Source organism: Sus scrofa, chromosome 3, assembly GCF_000003025.6.
Source record: "Sus scrofa isolate TJ Tabasco breed Duroc chromosome 3, Sscrofa11.1, whole genome shotgun sequence".
Classification (NCBI taxonomy): Eukaryota; Metazoa; Chordata; class Mammalia; order Artiodactyla; family Suidae; genus Sus; species Sus scrofa.
Genome location: NC_010445.4, coordinates 23426474 through 23435437, shown reverse-complemented (window position 1 = coordinate 23435437; position 8964 = coordinate 23426474).

Below are 8964 nucleotides of genomic sequence, written 5' to 3'. Positions count from 1 at the left end.
TAACTGGTATACCCCTCCCTCCGCCTCTGGTTTAGCTTTTATTTTCAAAATTTTTACCAAACATAGGAACAAAAAAAAATTATTTCCCTCTTAACTCTAAGAAAAACAGGACAACAAAAAATGACAGGCAAAGTATAATCTCAATATCAAAGATTGTAGGGAGTAGTGGAGACTGAAGCTAATAGGAAATTATTTTCTGTTCCATGTTCCATGTTCAGAGGGCAGGTAACACTTAGCTCTACACCACTGATGCAGAACCATAGGTCTAGTGGTGCCAGAAATTCTAACTTTTCAAGAGAAGCTTAAAGTGTGATTTTTCTGTGAATCACCTTGATGTTTTGGTTGTTCAAAAGAAATTTTTTTTCCAAATATAAAAGCATACGAGGGCCAACTTGGTCAAAGCTCAAGAAGACACATCTGTGAGCCAGAAGCAGCCTGAAGAACTGAGTTTACAAGTTTGGTTTTAGCTTCTTTACAGAAAGTCTATGAGAAAAATTGGGGAGAGCGTGTGTATCAGTCACGTTCTGCTGAGAAAACAGATGGCCCTTTCAAATGAGTACAACTCGAGGAGGATTTACTAAGAAAGAAACGAATTGCAAAAGTGGAAGTAGGATTCCAGGGAGCCTCAGGAAGAGGGTGGGACCTGGGACTGGCAATGGACTTGTTATCACCTACACCTGAAGGGAGGAGGGATGGGGAGAGTTATGGACAGCAAATCTCTCTGAGAGGTTCCCAGAGAAATCAATGTCCTGACCTTCTGGCCATCTGCTGCTACTGGTGCCTCCCCTTGGCCAAACCCAACTGGAAGCAAGAGGACCTGGAAGCTGGTGGGTATAATACACACAGCTCAGCATCTGGGGCAGAGATCAGGGTGAAAGGGGATGGAGAGGAGATCTGGGGGACAGGTGGAGACATCTGGCACAGGGAATGGAAGCATCAGATGCTGGAGGATTGCTGAGGTTTCTGTTGGGTCAGGTCCAAACTCTTAGGACCACTGTTTACACAGTCAAGTCACTAGCCCTGCCCAGATTTTCACTAAGGAGTAAGAAAGCCTGGGAAGGAGTGCTGCAAGGGAACATGACTGGGTGGGCAGTTCAGACCCAGAGAGAGGATCCATCCTCTGCTAAAGGGATAGTCCTGGAAGTGCAGAGGCTTGTTGGCAGCTCCACAAAGACAAGGATCTTGATGGATCCCAACTCAAACAGAGCCTGGCCTAATAAATAACTGCTGAATGAATGAGATATTTGGGCAAAGCATGGCAGTCTGAGGACATTCTCAATGTAGAACCATCCTGCTGCATTTCTCAGCACCTAGACCTCCTAGGACGGTTGCAGTTGTCCTCATCATTTTAGGAACTCCTCTTGGAGGAACCCCAAGGCCAGAAGGGTCTAAATAGGGAAGCCACAACCCAGTATTACTCTAGGATTTCCTAGATCAGAGAACAGAACCTAAAGCCTCTTCCCCAGCTGCTTCCTTCTCACCAGCTGAAAATAGCTCTGGGAACAAGTGGCTGGTGTCTCTGCATATTTCTCACTTGGCACATCAGCCAGCAGTTGGATTAGAGGATTAGGCACTAAATGAATGGCTAATGGCTTCGGGGAGCTGCTGTCCTCTGTGAAGTGGGTGCAGGAACACGCTGACCCACACAGGTTCCTGAGGCAGGTCCCAGGCTCGGGTCCTGAGGATGCACCGAGAAGGTAGACGAGGTAGATCTAGTCCTCTTCTTACCTAAGGCCCATCTTGTTTGATGTCTTAACCCTGTGGATCACTAAATACAAACAAAGGACTCATTCCGTCAACTAATATCTGTTTCACATTTACCTTGGACCAGGCTGATACCAGCCTCCAAAGACAGAGTCATGAATAAATCCCTGGCCATGAATAAATCCCTGGCCTTACCGGAGCTTATGGCTGAGAGTATATCTCACAACCACATGGAATTTGTAATAATGCAGATTGTGAGGCCACCTACATAGATATTCTGAAGTAGTAAGTCTGGAGTGGGGACCAGGAATCTGCATTTCAAAACCCAATCTTCCTGGGTAACTCTAAGGCAGCCATATCTTGAGAACCAACTGGTCTACCTGGAATCTTCGGCTTTGAGAGAAAGCGTTTCTGGGTCAATTAGCACCTTCCCAAACCGAAATTCTGCCTCCTGATAAGGACATTAGGGTCACAAGTAGTAGAAAAGGAAAAAAAAAATGTCACACTGCCAAAGTTATTCTTGAATTGCTTAGGCAGGTACCATGTTGGAGACTGTTATATCGTCTTTTAAAAAGATGAGCCCAGGAGTTCTTGTTGTGGCTCAGAGGTTAGCCAACATGGCTAGCATCCATGAGGATGAGGGTTCAATCCCTGGCCTCACTCAGTGAGTTAAGGATCTGGTGTTGCTGTGAGCTGTGGTGTAGATCACAGATGAGGCTTGGATCTGGCATTGCTGTGGCTGTGGTGTAGGCTGGCAGCTACATCTCAGATTAGACCCCTAGTCTGGGAACCTCCACATGCTATGGATGCAGCCCTAAAAAGACAAAAAGGCCAAAAAATAAAATAAAAAGATGAGCCCAGCCGGTTTTCCTCCACTCTGGGGGAATAATCTTCATTTCTTCAATAGGCATCAAATGAATGGCTGGTTTGAAGGTCCTGTGTATTTATTTATTTTTATTTTTATTTTTTGTCTTTTGACCTTTTAGGGCTGTACCCACGGCACATGGAGGTTCCCATGCTAGAGGTCCAATTGGAGCTGTTGCTGCTGGTCTACACCAGAGCCACAGCAATGCAGATCCGAGCCACGTCTGCAACCTACGCCACATCTCACGGCAACGCTGGATCCTTAATCCACTGAGTGAGGCCAGGGATTGAAGCCGCAACCTCATGGTTCCTAGTCGGATTCATTTCCATTGTGCCATAATAGGAACTCCTGAAGGTCCTGCTGTTTAAGAAGCACCAATCTTTAAATACTGCACATGGCATATTTTCTTTATGAGAGGCACACAAGGAATAGCAGATTCAAGGCCCTTTTTCAGTCTCACTCTGGGGTGTGCACTTATTGAATGAAGTGGCAGGAAGAATTGCCTGTACTATTTAGGCTATTATTTCTTTTCCTTAATTTTCTTTTCAAATCCAAGTAGATTTGCAGAAATTAAATGTGCATGTGATATAAGTCCATAGCTCTAGAGTTCTAGACAGAGCATGAAAAGTCCCTGGCACCTGTATGCCCCCATTTTGAGAGCACTGAGAGGGCCTTCAAGCCATCACTCCCTTTGCGGCAATTCTTTGTGATCAGGTGCCAATATTGCACCATGTGACCCACAGGTTATTGCACCCAGATAATGCAGTGCACAGCCTTCAGCTGTGCTATTCACATGGACCACAGAGTGAATGACACCCTGGAGTTGTGCAGTACACAACCTGCACAACCTGATGTGTTGGCCATAATTGTACCCAAAGGCTGTCTGGCAACTGTACGATGCTGTTCCAGGCCTTTGATTGGGTGAGTAGGAAATACACTTATTTTGTGGGTTTCAAATAACGTGGTGGTGAAAACTAAGACAGACAAAACACCCAAGAGCATATGAGTATCCGTATTTCCAATTACACTGAGCATGCCTTCCTCACCCATACGAGTGCCAATTTGTATTATTCTGAGTTCCACTGAAATTGGCCCAAGCCCCTGGGGTGCTTCTTGCCTAGTTTTACTTGTTACTCTGGGATAATTGGTTTAAAACTGATTACTGGGTCACTAATTATGGGGCCTATTGACAATGGATTTCAGCTTAGGGAAGCAATTAAAAAGTTCACCCTAATTAATCAGGGGTAATTAACAGGTCTTAAATTTTGTCAAGAGATTAATTATCAAGAAATCCAGAACAAATCAATGTGCATTCCAGGGAGGAGAGAGAAGACTCAGTCATTGGAGCTGGTGGTTATTTGGGCCATTCATTCGTTCATTTAACTAATGTTTCCTGAGCACCTACATGGTGCCAAGCATGGAGCCCAGGGACCCTAGTGGCTTTGCTGGTATAGCTTCCTATTGGACAAGGAGTGGTCAGGCATGTGACCAGAGGGTTATATAGAGCCTCTCTGAAGGCATAATAATAGTACTACTTCTAGCTAATTGTTTTGAGTGCTTATTATATGCTACATGGCATAGTAAGACATAACATCTTTTATTTCATTAAGGTATTGACAGTGACCCTATGAAGTAAATGCTACAGGTTGTTTAGCAGGCCCAGATAGGTTAAGAAATGTGTCCAATATATCTGGAATCTAATATACAGCACAAATGAACCTTTCCACGCAAAAGAAACGCATGGACTTGGAAAACAGACTTGTGGTTGCCAAGGGGGAGGGGGAGGGAGTGGGAGTGGGATGGACTGGGAGTCTGGGGTTCACGGATGCAAACTATTGCCTTTGGAATGGATGAGCAATGAGATTCTTGCTGGGTAGCCCTGGGAACTATATCTAGTCACTTGTGACGGAGCCTGATGGAGGATAATGTGGGAAAAAGAATGCATGTATATATGCGTGTGACTGGGTCGCTTTGCTGTATAGTAGAAAATTGACAGAACACGGTAAACCAACCATAATGGAAAAAATAAAAATCATTATATAGTAAAAAAAAAAAAAAAAAAAAGTGAAGTGAAGACATTTATAAAGATGAAAAAAAAGAAAGACACTTGCCCAAGAATACCCAGTGCTATGCCTTGTTGTACCTCTCCCTGTGTCTGTGCTCCAAGAAAAGAAGAAGAAGGTTAATTGAACTCTTCCCCTAAAGAATAGCTACTAGGAAGGCAGCACAATGAAGTCAAGTGCAAGGGCTCTGGAGCCAGACTAACTGGGTCAAATCCTGATACCACCCACTAACTGTATCATTTCAGGGAAGTTCATCCCAACTCGCTGAGACTCCACTTTCTTCTTCTGTAAAATGGACATGGAATAGTACCAACCTCAGTGCACTATTTTAAGATGTTGCATGTAAAATATTTTAAATGGTTCCTGGTACAGGGCAAGGTCTCAGTCAGTGTTAGCTGTTGATATTATTATTTATTACTGCTTTCGTACAGAACCGGAAGTTTATTGCCTTCCAGCTTTTGTTTTACCAACTTGCATTAGTCTGCCATGGGGTTTTAGGAGTGAATTTCTGTTTAGTTTGGGAGTGTGCAATCAATTGAATTGTGTCCTGTTGACTGCCCCTGCCCCCTATGTTGACACGCTAACCCCCAGTGTGATAATATTGGGAGGTAACTAGATTTTGACAAGGTCATGAGGGTGGGGGCCTTTGGATGGGATTAGTGCCCTTATAAAAAGGGAAGGAAGAAGAGAGCCTTGCATTCTCTCTCTCTCTCTCCCTCCCCCCTCCCCAGCCCCTTGCTTTCTGCCCTCTGAGAAGACAGTGGCTGTTTACAAGCCAGAAAGAGGGTTCTCCCCAGAACCTGACCCTGCTGGCATCCTGAGCGCAGATTTCCAGCCTCCAGAACTGGGAGAAATAAACTCTGTTGATGAAACCACCCAGCCTGTGGCATTTTGTCATGGCATTTTGTCTGAGCTGACTCGTACAGACTGTTTGCTAATTTTCTAGAATTGATTGCTTGGGGCCACTTGGACATTATGTGCTGGGAAGTAAGGAGCAGTGCTATCTCTCTGATACAAAAGGGCTCTTTTGGGAGTTCCCTTCGTGGCGCAGGGGTTAACGAATCCAACTAGGAACTATGAGGTTGCAGGTTCGATCCCTGGCCTTGCTCAGTGGGTTGAGGATCTGGTGTTGCCTCGACCTGTGGTGTAGGTTGCAGACGTGGCTTGGATCCCACGTTGCTGTGGCTCTGGCGTAGGCCGGCAGCTACAGCTCCGATTAGACCCCCGGCCTGGAAACCTTCATATGCCATGGGAAGCGGCTCTAGAAAAGGCAAAAAGACAAAAAACAAAACAAAACAAACAAACAAAAAACAAAAAGGCTCTTTTGCCTGCAAGGCAGCTTTGATAACAGGGAGGATGGCAGGTCCAGAGAGTGATGGGGCCGGGGAGGGTGGTGTCCCATAATGTTATACAATTACTTTTTTTATGGGGCAGAAACTTAGGGATGGATGCATCAGCCTTTGCCCAGTGTAACGATGATGTCCAGGAAACTACAGGGGGAGAAATATGTTTGCCAGGATGGTAGGATGAGCAAACGTGGGCTGCAAATAGAGCCCAGATGTCACCCGATGCTTGCCTCAGCCACCAGCCTGAGACTCCAAAAATAGAAATGCTTTTCCTTTTTTTGCCAAGGCAGCCCAATAAAGTGTGGAGTTGGGGAATGTGGCCGAGGCCCTGGTTCAATCCTGTCCTTGGCACGAACTAGCTGGCCAACTTTGGATAGATGACTTAATCTCCAGGATTTAGCTTCCTGCTCTCTCTGGATTTTTGGCTGCACCCACAGCATGTGGAAGTTCCAGGGCCAGGTATCGAACTCGCACTGCAGTTGAGACCTGCACCACACCTGTGGCAATGCTGGGTCTTTAACAGGCCACCAGCTTCCTCCTCTCTTTAATGGGCAAAACAATAGATTGTGGAGAGGAGTCACTGGCTTCGAGTGTGTAAAGTGAATAACTCAGTGCTGGGCACATGGTGAGGGGCCCTAAATGGTTCCTTGTGACATAACGGCTCCAAGCACCCCTTGACAAGTTGGGGAGAAAGTTCGGTCTGTTCCTGGACTTGCTTTCCCAAAATATTCCCAGAGATTCTTCAGGCCTCTTCCTGCTGTTCCCTGCTTTATGCATCAGGTCTGCAAAATATTTCTGAATAGAGGAAGTCAATAAACATGACCGGACCTGAAATGCTACTGTCTCTAAACCTTTGTTTTGATGCTGTAGAGGATCAAGTACCCACTTCTCAGTCTCTGTGATGGAGATGGGTCTACCAGAAGGAGAGTCCAAGTTGCCTTTGGGGGCTGGAGCGTTGTGTCAAGACAGCATGTGAAATGGGACAAGGCTTGAGAGTTCTGGAAGCAAGCTAACTGTGGCAGGATGGTCAATTTGGCTTGGTTAGCTAGAGTGGTTTTTTTTTTTTTCCTCCGTGTGGGCTCCTTTTTGTTCTCTCCTAAGATGGATGGATGGATGGATCAATCTATCTGTCTGTCTGTCTGTCTATCTGTCTGTCTGTCTGTCTGTCTGTCTATCTATCTATCTATCTATCTATCTATCTATCTATCTATCTATCTATCTATCTATCTATCTATCTATCTATCGCTGCACCTGCGGCATGTGGAAGTTCCCAGGCCAGGAATCGAACCCATCCAAGCCACAGCAGTGACACACCAGATCCGTAGCCACTGGATCTGGTGTTGCTGCGGCTGTAGTGTAGACTGGAAGCTGTAGCTCTGATTCGTCCCCTAGCCTGGCAACCTCTATATGCTGCATTGCGGCCCTGAAAAGACAAAAATAAATATATAAATAAATAAATAAACAAACAAACAAATAAATAAATTAAAAGTCTGCCTAAGCAGGAAGCCCACACAGAGGAGAACTGAGAAATGGAGCGAGATTAAGCTCTGATGATATCAACGGGTCCCTAGACTTGGCTGAGTCTGGCCCACCTACTCCCAGATGACCAGCCTGTGGGATTAGCATTTTCCTCAAAAAAAAACTTGTCATTTTGATTTGGGATTCTGCCCCATGTAATCCGAGAATCCTGATTAACGTGGTGCTCAGGGACTACTTACTGCATGGATAAAAACATCAGAAACTTTGCTGGTAGGAATCTTAGGAAATCTGAATTCCACTCCTTTGTTTTTTTTCAAAAGTGACACCCAGTGTGACATCCATTGGTTCTTCATATTTACCTTTGCAGCTCTAAGAAGGAATTTTAGGTCTGTTCAGAGTCATGAAGCCTAGCAATTTAGACATGCCGTCTAAGTATGTTTAGACATTGATTTTAGTATGTTTCAGACGTAATACCCATTCATTCTAGAGAAGGCAGGAAAGCACAAAGAAGAAAATAAAAGCTATGTAACTCCTTATAAATAACTAGCTTAGCATACCAGTTTCTTCTTTGTATCCATCCGTATGTTTGAAATAAAATTGGGGTTGTTACTCAAATATTCTTATAATCTATGTTTATCTTCCTTACAAATATATTTTGATTATGTCTCCAGGCCGATAATGACTCTCCTACAGCAACGCATTTGACCACAATTTGGAAAGAATTTAAAGTTACAGAAAAGTACAAAGAACAACAGAATAGACACCTACACTCCCGCCATGTACAATTAACAGCTGTTAATATTTTGTTATATTTGCGCTGTCATTTTTTTAAAAAGCAAAAACATTATGCATGTAGCCAAGTTCTCCCAATGATGGGTCCTTATTTCTTTTTCACCATTGTAAAAAACATTAGGAATAATATGGTTACTGAACTATAACTTTGTATACATCCATCATTCTCTCAGGGTAAAGTCTTAGACATCGTCCTCCATCCTAACCAATCCTAGATTAGTATAATTCCCATTATTTTGAACGATTCTATTAGGGAAAGGTGACATTTTGTTATTGTCTTAATGTATATGTCTTTGATTCTTATCGAGGTGAAATACGCTTTTTAGATGCACTACTCAATTTTTTTTTTTTTTTGTCTTTTTGTCTTTTTAGGGCTGCACCTGCGGCACATGGAGGTTCCCAGGCTAGGGGTCAAATCAGAACTGTAGTTGCCGGCCTACGCCACAGCCACAGCAGCCAGATCCAAGCCACATCTGCGACCTATACCACAGTTCAGGGCAACGCCGGATCCTGAACCCACTGAGGGAGGCCAGGGATCGAACCCGCAACCTCGTGGTTCCTAGTCGGATTCGTTTCCTCTGTGCCTTGCCGGGAACTCCACACTGCTCAATTTGTAACTTTTCTTTTGTGAATTACATTTTCAGGTCCTGTGTCCTTTACTTTTTGGGGGCTATTGATCTTTTTGAGTTAAGACACTGGTTTTGATATTAAGGAT